This window comes from Camellia sinensis, chromosome 10 (assembly GCF_055761805.1).
Source record: "Camellia sinensis isolate YWXY chromosome 10, ASM5576180v1, whole genome shotgun sequence".
Classification (NCBI taxonomy): domain Eukaryota; kingdom Viridiplantae; phylum Streptophyta; class Magnoliopsida; order Ericales; family Theaceae; genus Camellia; species Camellia sinensis.
In genome coordinates this window covers 32,624,297-32,640,112 of record NC_138970.1, presented here as the reverse complement: position 1 = coordinate 32,640,112, position 15,816 = coordinate 32,624,297, and the positions used below count along the sequence as shown (strand labels likewise).

The 15,816-nt window shown below is 36.1% G+C and overlaps 1 pseudogene across 1 annotated transcript in view; it reads left to right on the top strand.

Annotated features, from left to right (window-relative positions):
- The window catches only part of LOC145800282 (pyruvate decarboxylase 1-like), a 28,136-nt pseudogene extending 25,969 nt beyond the window's left edge, over positions 1 to 2,167 (top strand). Inside the window, exons 5-7 of the transcript XR_014341437.1 lie at positions 35 to 152; positions 1,700 to 1,888; positions 1,997 to 2,167. The product of XR_014341437.1 is annotated as a pyruvate decarboxylase 1-like (transcript). The remainder of the gene's footprint in view (positions 1 to 34; positions 153 to 1,699; positions 1,889 to 1,996) is intronic.
- Positions 2,168 to 15,816: the final 13,649 nt, after the last annotated feature.

The following is a 15,816-nucleotide window of genomic DNA, read 5'->3' as shown; positions in this document are numbered from 1 at the left end:
TGATTCAACAACATTGTGAAATTGGGGTTTGCAGGTACGAGTTCCAGATGCAATATGGATCAATTGGCTGGGCTATAGGTGCAACTCTTGGATATGCACAGGCTGCACGAAATAAGCGAGTGATTGCTTGCATTGGTGATGGTAGCTTTCAGGTATTTATGCATACATATCCATCTTTGTTGTGTTCCATATGGTTTTTGAAAAATCTAGAAACCTCCTAGATATTGATTTGTGATTATGTATCAATTTTAAGCATAATATAACAGTCTCAATCAAACAATCAAGACACAGAGACACAACGATTTTACGTGAAAAAAACCACAATTGGACACCTCCAACTGTGATAAAAAAACCATGGGCAACAGCCACAAAACAATCCACTAAGAAGATTTAAAGGAATTATACAGATATACTCTCAATTACCTAGCGAATTCACGCCTAATTGAACCAACCTCTATGTGCCTCTTCCAACCCGTCTTCACCTCGGAATTGTCTTTACGATGAGCCACCCCGGAATCCACCAAAGCTTCAGGCTCGAATTCTTCAGAATCCACCGAAGAACAACTCTCTCTTTTGTAGAACAAACAAACCTTTGATGTACTCTCTTTGAACCATGAGTTGAATACTTAATAAAACATCAAAGAAAACTAACAAAATATCCCCAGATATAAACCTTAGAATCCAAAAAGAAGATCTAGAGGACTTGAGTAGTCTAGTTTTGGGAGAAAACCAACTACTTATAGAAAACCAAAAGTAATCCTAGATTTGGAAGAAAACCCAATCCTTATTGAAATCCGAAAAACTGTGTTCGCGTGGTCCGCTCGAGCGCCCAATAGCCCGCTCGAGCGGCTTCAGCAAAATATGCGCGTGATATAACAGAGGTCCGCTCGAGCGCTATAGAACCCGCTCGAGCACGAAATCACATATCTCAGTACTTTTGTAGGCGACCAAAACTGCTGGAACCAGGGATTCTCCGCTCGAGCAGGGAAGTGTCCGCTCGAGCGGACAGGCAACTTGGAATGCATTTTTGCATTTTGCTTCGGGGGCGCTGCCCCTCGACCCCGCCTGGGCGCTGCCCCGGACCCGCCAAGGGGGGCTGCTCCCTAGACCCCCGCGAGCTGACCGGGCAGCTCGATCCCCCGTCATAATCAGCGAAGTGGTAATCTTGAAAGTATTAGCATCACAAACTTCTCTGAAAGGTACAATTCAGGTTGGATTCGCATCTAAACACTCATAGCCTCACTGAAATAAAAATGCGAAAATAAATACAACTGAAAGGAGTTTTGTCAAACGGGGTTGCCAAGAATAAAACCTAACAGTTTTGATTCTTGTAAATTTTCCTAATGATACTTCATATGAATTCTGGCAATCACTTCTCTGTTGTTCCTATTTATCTCAAAAAATACGACATAGATCTCTATTTCGGGAAAGAAAGAGAATGCTTCTTCCAATTCAAATTAAATCTGTATGAGTTTCTCCCAATGTTCTGGAAGATTGTTGACTTCCTCTGCAATATTTCCCACCGTATGTTTAAGGGTTGTGTTGTATTGCTGTCTATGCTTGTATATCTTCAGCTTATATCACCTTGCATACACAATATGAAAGACTCGAAACTTTAAGTATTGCAATAATGGAATTCACTACTGATTATCTCCTGAATTTGTCCGTGTTAACACTCATTTTGGTGAATGCTTCACAGGTGACTGCACAAGATGTGTCAACAATGTTGAGATGTGAACAGAGGACCATCATCTTCCTTATAAACAATGGGGGATACACCATAGAAGTTGAGATCCATGATGGTCCTTTCAATGTGATCAAGAACTGCAACTACACTGATTTGGTCCATGCAATCCACAACAGTGAAGGCAAGTGTTGGACAGCTAAGGTGAGTTGGGAAGCTTAATGCACATTCGCTTTGATGTATCAACTCTGAAATGGGACGATTAGTGATCAAAAAAACTTATTTTTTGTTTTTTTGTCCTTACTGTTGCAGGTGCGCTGTGAGGAAGAGCTCATCGAAGCAATTGATACAGCAATGGGTGCTAAGAGTGATTGCTTGTGCTTCATAGAAGTGATTGTTCACAAGGATGACACGAGCAAAGGGCTGCTTGAATGGGGCTCCAGAGTCTCTGCTGCAAATAGCCGACCACCGAACCCTCAGTAAATACTTATCATTGCTGCTATAAGTGGATAGAACAACATTTTTATGCTTCCTTGGGTATATTAAGTTCTAGGTTTCGCTTGAGTCACCTGTTCGCGTATTCTGCATAGTTCTGCTGAATTTTTTTTGTGTATATTCCCTTTGATTTTTAACATCTACCGATCTCTTTGCCTCATTTTTTATCTTTTTTTTTCATATTAAAACTTTCCTTTTAGTTTGACTGTTAGATGTTTGGAATAATTGGATGGACCAATGCACAGAGAGAGAGAGAGAGAGAGAGAGAGAGAGATGGAAATGGAGAGGCATGAAAATGAAATGGAGTAAATGGATTTGGATATCTTCGTCAATGGAAAATGATGCATAAATAATGTCTCTCAAACTACTTTTTGAAGTTGATAATACTGAAGTGTTGTTCTGAGACAGAATGGTGTATTTATTTGTCGTCGTTTTATTCTAACCTTCCCTCTCATAAAAAATAAGTACCACCATAAAAAATATATAAAAAATAAAATAAAAAAGGGACTAATTTTAGAGATTGTTTAGTAATTTTTTAATTTTTTATAAAAAAAATATGTAGAAAAATAAAAAAGTGATGTATCAACTTGTTCCAAATAACAACTTTCCAAACTCAAAGCAAGGAAAATAATCTTTTTTTTTTTTTTTTGAGGAATAAACACTAGATATTTATAAATAGCAATAAAAGTCTATACAAAATTAGCTGCACTAGAGAAGGGCATAGCTTTCCGGCATTTTTGTTAAATGACGCATTGTTTGGTCTGTATTTTAAGATATAATTTTTAAATTTTTTTTTTAAAATTTTTTGAAAGAATATTTTCAAAATTATTTTATTTCTCTTACATATCAATCAATCACTTTTTCGCTCTCCTTTCTCATTCTCAATCACTTTTTCTCTCACATATATCTATTCAACTACAACAAAATATCAAATTATTCCAAACTTCTAAGCTCCAAAACTGTTTTTAAAATATACAATTAAACAAATTAAATTTTTTTTTAAACTCTCTCAATTTTTTTTTTAATTTTAATTTTTTTTTAATCTCAAAGCATAAATTAAACAGAGTCTATCAACCTACTTTTTACTGTAAATAGAGGGTTTGTTTTGAATTTTCATACAAATGATTTCATATTAAATTAAACCAAACACAGTCTCTCAACATACTTTTTACTGTAAATACTTCGCACTTTAGATGTTTGTTGTAGGAAAAATGATCTGGATCCCTCCAGGGGTGACCCCTTCTAGGGTGACCCCCATGACCCCCTCTGGCCTTTGATTGGCTATATTTTTTTTTTTCCTCTTCCTCCAATCACCAACCCCCACGTGTGTGTGGGAGGTGGTGGGGGTTGGTGATTGAGGGGCCTCAATCACTACTCTTGTTATAGCTTCTCGTAGTTTAAGTTCTTTTTGAAAATGAACTTTCAAAGATGACTTTTATGAGGACTTTGGCAGATTAATGAATGTTTGGTGAATATATACTTGAAAGTCCTGCAAAATCAAACTTATCAGACTTGATGTATTATTTTTAAATCTAAAAAAGATTAGTATAATTTATCTTATATTTTTTCACTAGATTAATTATGATGAAAAAGTATATTATCTTCAATCAAAAAACAATTAAAAATGAATATAGATATATACACACACTAGTAGCACATACGATTTATGTGTAATTCAAATAAGTAAAAAATAAAATAAAACATTTATTATATATTGTATATCACTCAATGAATAAGAGTCTTCTTCATTAGAACGAAGGTGTAAGATTTAAGTTTCACTCCTTCCATCACACCACCATAGGAGTTCACTTTATAATAGAATAAATAGATAGGTAGATAGATATATTAGTTTTAAAATCCTATTTTATATACATTTTTAATTAGCTAGATGGAATTACATAAGGAATTTAAATATGTTATGACACTTCTTAATGAAAATAATGCTAAAATAAATTATTAATCTTTTATTAAATGGATTATCTATATCAAATTGTGTTGTGCAATTTTTATGTTAACTTGGCTTGTTTAATATTTGTATTATTAAATTGTGTCAAAGTTGTATTCGTATAAAAAAATAATTAATCTTAATTTGTTATTTTTCATATACAATTTGAATCATGTTTTCTTATTGGATTGAAAATTCTGACATAAAATTGTATTACAAATAACCTATATGTTAAGATTTGGAAAATATAATAATATAAGGAGTATTATGGATAATTCATTTGAAAAAATGTGCATATAATTAAAAATAAAATAAATGTCACTTAAAGTTGTGTTTGGTTCATTGATTTTGGGAGGGACTTGAAAAGGAAAAGAAAAAAAGAAAAAGTTAGATAAAATGTGAATAAAATATATGTACATTTCACTTAAATTATATATATATATATATTTTCTTTTTAAATTTCTTCCCAAATATATGAATCAAATACAGCCTAAGAAACTCGTCCACTTCGCAAGAAGTGGAATTGGAATCGGAAGCCAACTTCTCTGAAATCGACCTTCTGCGGGAGGGACTGACAATAAAATGACTAAAAAATCACTAGGTAAAATGATATATAATTTTACTTTTTGGACTTATTTTTAAATTTAGTGATGTATAAATGATATGATTGATTGATAATTGATAAAATTTAAGAGATAGTGTTATCTCAGATATCCTAATTGATTATCACATTATTGAATTTGAAAATTGGGTCTAATTTTTTGAATTGTATAGCAATGCTCAATCTCTAATATCTAAATTTATTGAAAACTCTTTTTGAAAATCTAGATATGTCTTGTGTTTATGTGATTATTGATTTTGGCAATCCAAATAAAAATTTATGCAATCATGATCAAAATAGAAATGGAGTAAAATATCACAATCACGACATAAAAGATTTTTTATATGAAAAAACCGTAATTAGAATCCACACTAACCTGTGATAAAAAATCACGGACTCCCGGCCAGACAAATAATTTACTATGAAAGAAAAGTAGTACAAGAGATATTTTACAAAAGCTATTCCAAGGCACACGACTTTGCTCTATCTACAAGTTGTTGTGGAAATTGAACAATAATTTTTCTAAAAAACAATTTTTCAGAATAATGATATTAAATGAAACAGATTATAAAATTTGGTTTTTTCCAATTTGATAAAACTATATATATATATATATAACAGAATAACAAGAAGATGAATAAAAATGTTAAAAAAATAGCCTGTGTGATTGTGAGAGGCACGTTAAAGGCGCTGTCCTAAAGTCGTTATACGCTCTCTCCGTGTAGGTTTTAACGGTCACAAACGACTCCAAGATACAATCCAAAACTTCACAAGATTTAATACAATGCATAGTTACACCAAAAGAATTTACCAAGTATGTTTCAGTTGCTCAGAAATATAGAATATAAAAATACAGTATAGAGAAGAGAGAGAGAAGAACAGAGAACATTTTATATATTTTTTTTCCTGAGTTAGAATTCTATTTATATAGGCTCTTTGATGTCTGTTGAGAACAGACATACCATTTGTTTTGAAACCAAACACTTATTTAAAATTCAAACAAATAAAATTGATAAAAGAAATATATAAATAAATAAATAAAAATATTACAAAATAAAGTACAAATAAAGTTTTGAAGCTTTTAGGAAATTTTCCACAATCCCCCACAAGATTCAAAACTTTGTAAAATATCAAATAAATATAAAGATAAAAATAATATGGGCAATACTAAAACCATACAATAGGTGTAGGTGTTTTCCAAACCTAAACTTCACTTAGTATTAATAGTTTCATTCTAAAAAAATCTGAATGAACCAGGTCTTGAACTAAATCCCTTTTACTAGAATTCAACATGTCACACATATGGTATGATACATAATTGTGGCGCGGGTTAGCCCTATTAGCAGCCATGTGCTCAATCTTGATTCTCATGAGAGTGTTAGGGAATAGCCTTATTTTCATGGTTGCAGCTCCATGACGCTCTCACTTAGGTTTGAAAAGATAGAAGTGATAACTGTAGCTGGTTTCTCATTGCTCCTTGGAGGGGTTTAGTCTCCTCGAATATGATAGCCCTACAGTTTGGACTCCCGTGGTTCTGAATCTGATTTCACAAGTGCAATGTGAAATAGATAAATACAAATGAGTCCAAATCTGGCAAATCTTTTGGAAAATTAATTTTCAATCAAAAATGCCAAAAATGGACTGCTTTGCTAGATTTTAGAGTCGCCACCTAAATATTTTTGAAAAATTTAAGAAGCCCGTAACTCGTGGCGATGGCCACTTATCTGTCATCACCAAAGTGTCTCGGCTTGGGAAGTTAAGTATGAGAGGGGAAGGTCATGAATTGAGCACTCCACTCACCTTATCAAAGATCGGCCTCTACTAATCATGATATGATTTTTATTTACATTATATGCTGCAACTACAATTTATTAGGCTATTCTGTAAAGCACACAAGTATAGACTAATTCACAAAATTTGGAATGCTTTGATTTCATTTTTGTTTGAAAATTTGTTTTGAATATGTGTCACTTGAAAAAGTGGGCTCATATGTACTTTAATCGAATCATCCCAATTTAAGCAAATTAGCCTTCATCCACCGGTATTCAAGAGATATCTCAAATAAACACTTAGCCTCATGGTAAACATGTTCGATATGGCAACAATCACAAGCATGCAAAATGCTAAAGCAAAAAAATGCTTACCCCAAATATCTGAGGCGAGCCAAAATAAAGAAAATAGTTAGAAAACAAAATGCATGATCCTAAATAATGCAATCTGACTAATGCAACGCATTCAACATGCAATTAATAGGCTCGGCTACTAGTATGGCATGTGAGTCAATTCAAGACATGCGACAAAACACGTATTTGAGAAAGGAATTTGAAATTGACATTGATTAGTATGATGAGCCGAACTCTTACGCATGCCAACATGGATATGTACACATGGGAAATGCTAATGAAAATATGATGTTACCATTATAAGCGAGTAAATAAAAAGGAGAAAGAAATGAGGGTTGGAAGACATACACAAATTATTACAAGTGTTATAAATTGGCCCTCGCACTAGAAGGTCCGAATGAATGTCCTAATTAACTAACTATTACAACACCAAATTAATTACCTAAGTTTAACTAGCTATTACAAATGCGAAGGAATTTAACTAATTAATCTAAGAGCAATTTAAGCTGATTAAATTCGAACGGCAGTCGAAGAACCACATACGCAACCGAGAACATCCTCTCGGAAAATCCTTTGTTTTGCTGCCAGACTCTATTCTGTTTGCAGTCGAATAATTATTTTGTTTTTGCCCCAGCTTCTGTTCTGCTTTGTCATGAAAATGACACTATCTGCTCAACAAAAGGTCGCCGGTCGGCCACGAAAAATGGTCGGCCAGATTCAAAGGGTGGCCAGTTGGACACTAATTTTTGGTACTACCCTGCTGCAACAGAATGGAAACAGAGCAAAACCAGAGTGTTTCCAGGGGATGTTTATCCTCTCAACCTCTCTCTATCATGACATTGATCAAAGGAGGAGTAGAATCGGTTCATAAATCATCAATGGTCGCAAGGTTGTTGCATGATGATCCATGAGTCGATGGGACAAAGGCTTAATGAATGAAAATAAAAGACTAACAAAACCTCCTCCCTATCACGGAGTTACCTAAAGGGAAGCGATAGACATTGATTCTTGGATCATTATCATCACTAAAGAGTATAAAATGACTCAAGACTCAATGGGTTCAATATAACGTCCGATTGAACCTAACTCAATTTTATTATCTTGCGCCTCTTTTAGTCCAATTTTTATTAGCCCTTTCATTACCTTTCCATTCTTTAGTCATTTTGTCCAAAATTGATAGTTATATCCACTAATGAAGAGAAGTGTCAAACAAGAATTTGTTCTTGGCATGAGAGAGATGTAATGCCTTGGTAATGAACCTCTGATGAGATTAAACCATTAAGAATGGAAGGTCTCTTTCTCATACTTTAAACAACAATCGATTGTTTGAAACAACTCTTAAGAAAAAGGAAAAAAAACCAAGAAAGGAGGGAGGTTGCAGAGATGATTATTGCAAGGGTGAATGCATATATGCAAACTATGAAATAAAAGTTATTAACTCAAATAGGTTGGTGTCTAAGACCTAAACCACCAAACCTGTCATGATCCGAACCCGCCCCTGTGGATTAGGGTCATAACCGACCAGTAATCAAGAGATTACCTACGGCCTCAAACATGATTAAAACATATTTCATCAGAGTTAATGGGCCAAAACAGAAGCAAACTTAACTTTTTTTTTTTTTTTGTCCATAGAGCTGTGCTTAGATGACATATCAAACATTTCACATATGCTCATTAATAACTCACACCAAGTAAATAACATATGATTTTACACATACAAGATCATTCAAGTCATAGTCAGCCAAACCCAAAAGCTTATGTACATGGTGATGCGACATGTTCACCAAAATAACAAAAAAGTAAACTAAAAGAAACAAAACAGTGTCTTGTGCGTGAGACATTCGGGCTGACTTCACAAAACTTGACTTTTCTCACATACTTCACCGAGGCTGGGTTTGGACATCTCTTTGCTCACATACATACACATGAATGAGAGTGAACAAAAGCCCAATGAATAATATCAAATATAGAAGATACATGAATGAAACTTGAAACAAATATATCAGACGGCCTTGGGCCCATTCATAGTTCTATCTAGTACATTAAATGGCTATAAACCCAAACGTATCAAATGGCCTTTGGCCCACTTCGTCTTTAACAAACGGCCTCGGGCCCAATTCATTCATGTCAAACGACCTTTGGCCCAATCATTCACGTCATATGGCCTTTGGCCCAATCATTCATGTCCAACGGCCTTTGGCCCAATCATTTATATCAAACGGCCTTTGGCCCAATCATTCACATCCAACGGCCTTTGGCCCAATCATTAATATCAAATGACCTTTGGCTCAATCATTCATATCAAACGGCCTTTGGCCTAATCATTCATTTCAAACGGCCTTTGGCCCAATCATATGGTATAACGAATATTTGTCCACAATTCAAATTAACAAACTTATGAAACTCGAATAGAAGTAAGCAATTGGACAAATAGCATACTTCAAAATATCTTTACTAATATATTACTCACAGTGTTCTATCGGTGGATTCATCCTTATGCTCGACCCTACATAATTCATAACACATATTGGGTCACAAACAATTCAATCCATTCTTTAATCTATTTATTTCTCTTAGGCTTCTTTCTTTACCTTTTAGGTCATTTACAATGCTCAATGTATGCTTAAGAGTGCTTAGAAATGAAAGAGAATGGAAAACAAATCACAAAACCATTTTTCAGAATTTCTAAAACAGGGCTCTCCGCTCGAGCGCAGCTTTTGCCGCTCGAGCGGACCCCTTTGGTCTGCAAAAGTACTGGTTACTTCATTTGTGCGCTCGAGCGTGACTTTGGACGTTCGAGCTGAGAGTCAAAACATGTGACTTGGCACTCCAGCGTGACTCTTTCCGCTCGAGTGGACATCAATGTTTGCAAAAGTTCTGGGTGCTAACATTTTACGCTCGAGCGGCGAGTTCCCTGCTCGAGCGGACTCGATGAATTCTGGAATTTCCAGCAAGCTGTTTGAGCTTCAAACTTGCATTCAAATTAATGTAACTTGCATGATACAACCCATATTTCACATGTACATCTTCTAACATGATACAAGTACTAAATTCACAACATTATGAAGCTCAATTCCCATGAATCAATTACATGCACATATAATTCTTGTCAAATTCATCTTCAATACTTCGATTTATTCAACTAAAACTCATACCTCTATGAATTGTGCTTGCATGTGGAATATAACTCCCATTCTCAACTTAAATGATGTAAATGATGATCAAAGGCATGAATCTTCACCAAAATTCAACATGGATCACATGTTTCATGCTCAAATACACAAATTCATGGCAATCTTTTACATGCATGCTTATAATGACTTCAAATTCACCAAATTCAACTCAATTCATGTTCTTGATTAAAATTTATCTTTGAGTTCACAAAATTACAACTCAAGCTCATGAATTCATGTATAATTACTCACCTAGAGGCTCAAATCCTCCAATTCCTAGCTAGTTCTTGAGTCTAACTTCCAAATCTTGAATTCACTTGCAAAAATCCACAAAGATGCCTTCTCTCTCTCTCAAAACCAGTTCTCTCTCTCTCTCTAGTGAGCTAATTTGGATTTTTGAGCTCATAAGTAATGAGCATGAGTGCAATTAGGCCTTTATATACACACTTGGCTAATCAACTTAATTAAGGCTAATTAACTAAACTTAAATTAATCAATTTAATCTAATTATTTTGATCCGAATCAATTTTCAATTAAACTTTATCATAGGCTCTAAAAATTACAGTAACCACAATGGCGTAGTCGATTTCAGTTTCTGTGGCCGATAAGCCCTTCAATTTAAATTTTAAAGCAGAAAATCAAACAGATCTTCCTACGGTGAACAGATAGAAATACAAAAACACATATGATCATATAATTATTACTCAAAACCATATCAAGCATATAATCACAATCATAATTAAGATCAATTAGCATAATGTGAGACAGGGTTATCACAAAACCTATGAGGACTTACAACAACACAAGCCTATTATTCAAAGCAAGAATGAAGTAAACACATCAAAATAGTCCCCAAAACACCAAAACAGTGCTGGAATTGATTTGAAGAAAGCTAGAAAAAGTAAGCAAAATAGAAGAGGATTGAAGCTAGTAAGCAAGCCTAAGGAGAGGTGGCTATCCCCTCCACTTTTTGGACCTTAAAATCACATGTTTTAGTCTCTGAAAAACTCTGAAAATCAGCAGCTAAAAGTTGAGAAACAAATGGGAAACACAAGGATATAAGCTTGGAATAAGGTTCAAGGAAGGGTGGTTAAACCCCTCCACCCTTGGTAGCTTTTAATCACAAGTTTCAGTCCACAAAAACAGTCCAAAGACAGTGTAAAAACAACAAGAAAAGAGAAGGAAGAAGTAGTGTAAAGATGGCAAATGTTATACCTCTTGAAGAGCAGTTACTTTTTTGTTCACAAACCACAAGGTATTCACTGTCAAGGGCTGAAATTTTAGCTCAATAATCTCAACAAGAAGACTCAAAATATTGGTTTAGAAAGTGTATGTATATTGTATGCATATTGCAAGATAGAGAGGGAGAGTGTTTGGCAAGCTTTGAGCACTTAGCAAAATTTTTTAACCTAAAATCAAGAGGGATGGGCTTGTATTTATAGAAAAACACCTTATTTTGTTGGAAATATCTATGTTGAGCCAGCTGGTGCAGTGCATGCATATAGGGGGACAACTGGCAGCAAATATCTGTTCTTAGGGGATGACCGGCCACTGATATTTGGCCAGTCGGCCACCTGTTGGCTAGTAGGCCTCTAGGTGGTCAAGCTTGAAAAAATAGGTTTTGGCTCAAACGAGGTGCAAGGTTCTAGGCTTTTGAAACTCAAAACTGAGACTCCTTGCTGAAAAAATCGAACATTTGTACAGCATATGTTTTCATCATCGAGTGACCAACCTGAGGTGCCTAAGTCTTATGAGCGGTCAAAAATGGGGTGTCTACAGTTACCCCTCTTTGACAGAGCTCGAAGTCATGAAATGACATGAGTTAATGTCAATGCCCGAAGATGACCCATTTTGACGAGGTTGTAGTACTTGGGCAAATAAACAAAATGTCAATACGATTGATTGAACCTAAAGGTTGCTTACGTATCCCTTTGCAAGGAATCAAACCAGCGTAGTTTAGGGGCAAGATGCGAATGATATACAATGCAACGAAATAATCAAACCATAAGCAGTGCAAAACACACTAATACCATAAAAGAATGGAGATGCAAATCAAACTATGTTTAACACAGAAAAGGTGTCGGAACCCTCAACCCATAATTCTTGTGGAATAGGCACGTACACATGCAAAACTATGCATTTCGCAAAAAGAGTACAAGTAATTTGGGTGGTATGATATAAGCGAGGAATGATCTACAGGGAAAAGATAATGATCCTAAATGCTGAATGCAACAAGACAAAGTACGATGCAATAAATGCAATGGATAGGGGGGCGTAGGTCGAACTACGTCTCACCTAGAAAAGGCATGGACACAAACCAAACCATGTCTAACACAGAAAAGGTACGTACACATGCAGAGCTATGTTTTAACAAGGGAAAGATATGAGCACATGCCAAACTAAGCTTAACATGGAAAGGATGCAGACAATAAAATGGTATGATATAATGGATGTAATAGATAATGCAGTAGATGCATATAGAATTTATTCCATAGATGCATGGATCCATATAGATCCATATAGAATTTATTATGCAGTAGATCCATATAGAATATGCAGTAGATCCATATAGTAGATCCATATAAATATGCAGTAGATATATATAAATATGCATGGATCTACTGCATATTTAAACCAGACTTTAGTCTCAGAAATTCCAAACCTTTGCATTCTAGGCCTTGGCCATTCGAACTCTAGTTTCCACCATCTCAGTTGATCTCCTAGGAACTCACTACAAACACAGTCAGGTGGATATACCAGACCGCTTGAAGTCGTTCGGGTATGACAAACACCAAAGGAATTGCACCCTTAGAGGATTTAAGGTCTCCTAGACCTAGGTGAGTACACAAGACAGTGCGGGTGAGGTGCACAAAATAGTGCGGGGTGAATGAATGCACAAAATAGTGCTATGTGGGTGCACAAGATAGTGCTGTACAAGTTGACTGCACAAAACAATGTGATGCAAGGTGAATGTATAAAACAGTGCTGTGAAGGTGCACAAGACAGTGCAATACATGTGAATGCACAAAACAGTGAGATACAAGGTGCACAAAACAGTGCGATGCAAATGCACAAGATAGTGCGATACATGGTGAATGCATAAAACAGTGTGATACAAGGTGAAGGCACAAAACAATGTGATGCAAGGTGCACAAAATAGTGCAATACAAGGTGAATGCACAAAACAGTACGATGTAAGGTGTACAAAATAGTGTGATACTGTAGCTCGACTTTCTTCGTGCCCCCTTTCGGAGAGCTCGAATTGGTCCTATAGTTCGAACTCCTTTTACAGTTCTGAATCTAATTTCACAAAGTGCAATGTGAAACTGATAAACACCAAAGAGTCCAATCCAGCAAATCATTTTGAAAAATCGATTTTAAATCAAATAATGCCAAAATTGGACTGCTTTGCCAGATTACAGAGTCGCCACCTAAATAATTTTTTTTGGAAAATTTAGGAAACCTTGACTCGTGCCAAAGGCCACGTGTCCGTCATCACCAAAGTTGCCTCGGCTAGGGAACTTGGGTACAAGAGGGGAAGGTCCTGAAATGAGCACCCTCGCTCGCCCGATCAAAGATTGGCCTCTACTATCATGATATGATGTTTTATAAACACATGTGTTCTTATTTCGGTTATTAATCTAGCTTTACTATGTGACGTGCGCGCAAGCAAGTTTAGACTAAATCGCAAGAATTGGAACAAAACAACTCATGTTTGTTTTAGAAAATGGTTTGAAATTGCCACCCTCAGGTGGGCTAAAACGCGGATTTGCCACCTCAAGTGGGCTTAAAACTCACATTTATCGAATTGTTCCAATTCAAACAACAAAGCCTTCATCTATAGGCATTCATGCAGCTTAGCAATTAAGCAAATAGCCTCATGGCGAACATGCTATCATGGCAACACTCACACTCATGCAAGTATGCTAAAGCGTAAACTTATAGAGTACTCCAAGCCAAAACAAAAGCTAGTTAGAAAGATGCATGATCCTAACTATATGAGATGCCTAATGTAACACATGCAACATGAAATTAATAGGCTCGGCTACTAATATGGCATATGAATGCAACTTGAACAACATGCTTTGAAACACGTATTCAAATAAGTATTGAAATTGACAATGCAGTTTGAATGATGCGCCGAGCCTCGGTGTATGCAATACAAATGAATGATGCAAACATGCAAGCCTAAGGTATGCTAATTGAAAATGACCCTAAACTAACCATCGAAAGCGGTTAAATAAAAGAGAGAAAGACGCGGGGTTGGAAGACACACAAACACACACGCACTTATTACAACATTGTGCCCTCGCAAAGGAGGGTCCGAATGAATAAGCTAAGCTAATCTAAGCTAAGCTAATCAAACTAATCTAATTAAACTAATTAGACTAATTATTACAAACCAAATAAATAACTAGCAAACTACTAATTATTACAACACTTAACTAATTAACAAACTAATTAATTAAATTACAAACTCATGCTGACTAAACATGCAAAACACTAAACTACACTATCTCAACTCTACTTTGGAAAGTAGAAGATGCATGCACTCGATTTTCGCCCCGAAAAGCCTTCCGGTTTGCTCTTGAGAGGCTCTGTTTGCAGGGTTGACTACACTTCAGAACTTTTTGCTCCACCTTACCAAACCAATGCTGAGGATTGCACCAGTGACCTGCCGGCCATGAATGCTTTCTGCCGGCCCCCTGCTGGCCAAAAATGTGCCACGCCGGCCAAGGATGAAGCACTGCCAGCCATCAGTGAGCCACTGCCGGCCACTGGTGTGCTGAATCACCACACTCTTTGAAGACAAGATGCCATTTAGGCAACAAAGGCAAGTCAAACCAAGCTAATATCCTCTTCTAGAGCTCAAATAGGACCTCAAGCAACCTCAACACAATGGTGATCAAGTTTGATCAAGAGCTCACAAGCAAAAGTGTAGAGAATTTAGACTTTAAGGCAAAATATTTAGAGAGAGAGGATTCTAGAGAGAGAGAGAAATTTTTTTGTCTTCAAAATTTCCTACCTCGAGCACGTAAGAGAAAGGCTTCTATATATAGAAGACACAAAATCCTTTCAAAGAGATCCAACCATACACGTGCAAGCAGATGGCTCAACCCGTGCAAACAGTTGGCATAAAATATCAGAAAATATCTACTGATACACTGGTGGCCGGCCGGCCGGCCATTAGTGATGGTCGGCAGGGGCTCATTGATGGCCGGCAAGGCACATCAATGCCGGCATGCCAAAATCCATGGCCGGCAGTGAATCAAGAATAACATGCTGGAAGGACCAAAACATGATCCAAAATGAGATAGAATTGATGCAGGGTTTGGAAAGCTCAAACCTGTGGCGTTCCACCGTGGAGTTCAAGTGCTTGACGAGTAATCAAACTTGTCACTGGATGTACCTGCAAGAACATCCAAGTCTTAAGGACGGTCAAAAATAGGGTGTCTACAGATACAAGGTGCACCAAACAGTGCGATACAAGGTGCACAAAATAGTGCAATACAAGATGAATGCACAAAAAATGCAAGGTAGAATGCACAAAATAGTGCGATGCAAGGTGTACAAAACAGTGCGATATAGGGAAAAGATGCATGGTGTGTAAAGGGAAATGAGCAATACATAGAGTAGTGAATCATGTACCTTATGAAATGAGTGTAGGGCAATTTGCCACGACTTATTGAAATATAACTGAAAAAAACTGCGGAAGGTAACTCAACAAAACTCTGTTAGGTACAAAACAAAGTCAAGAGTAAAAGCAACCAACCATGCAATTCAAATCAACCAGA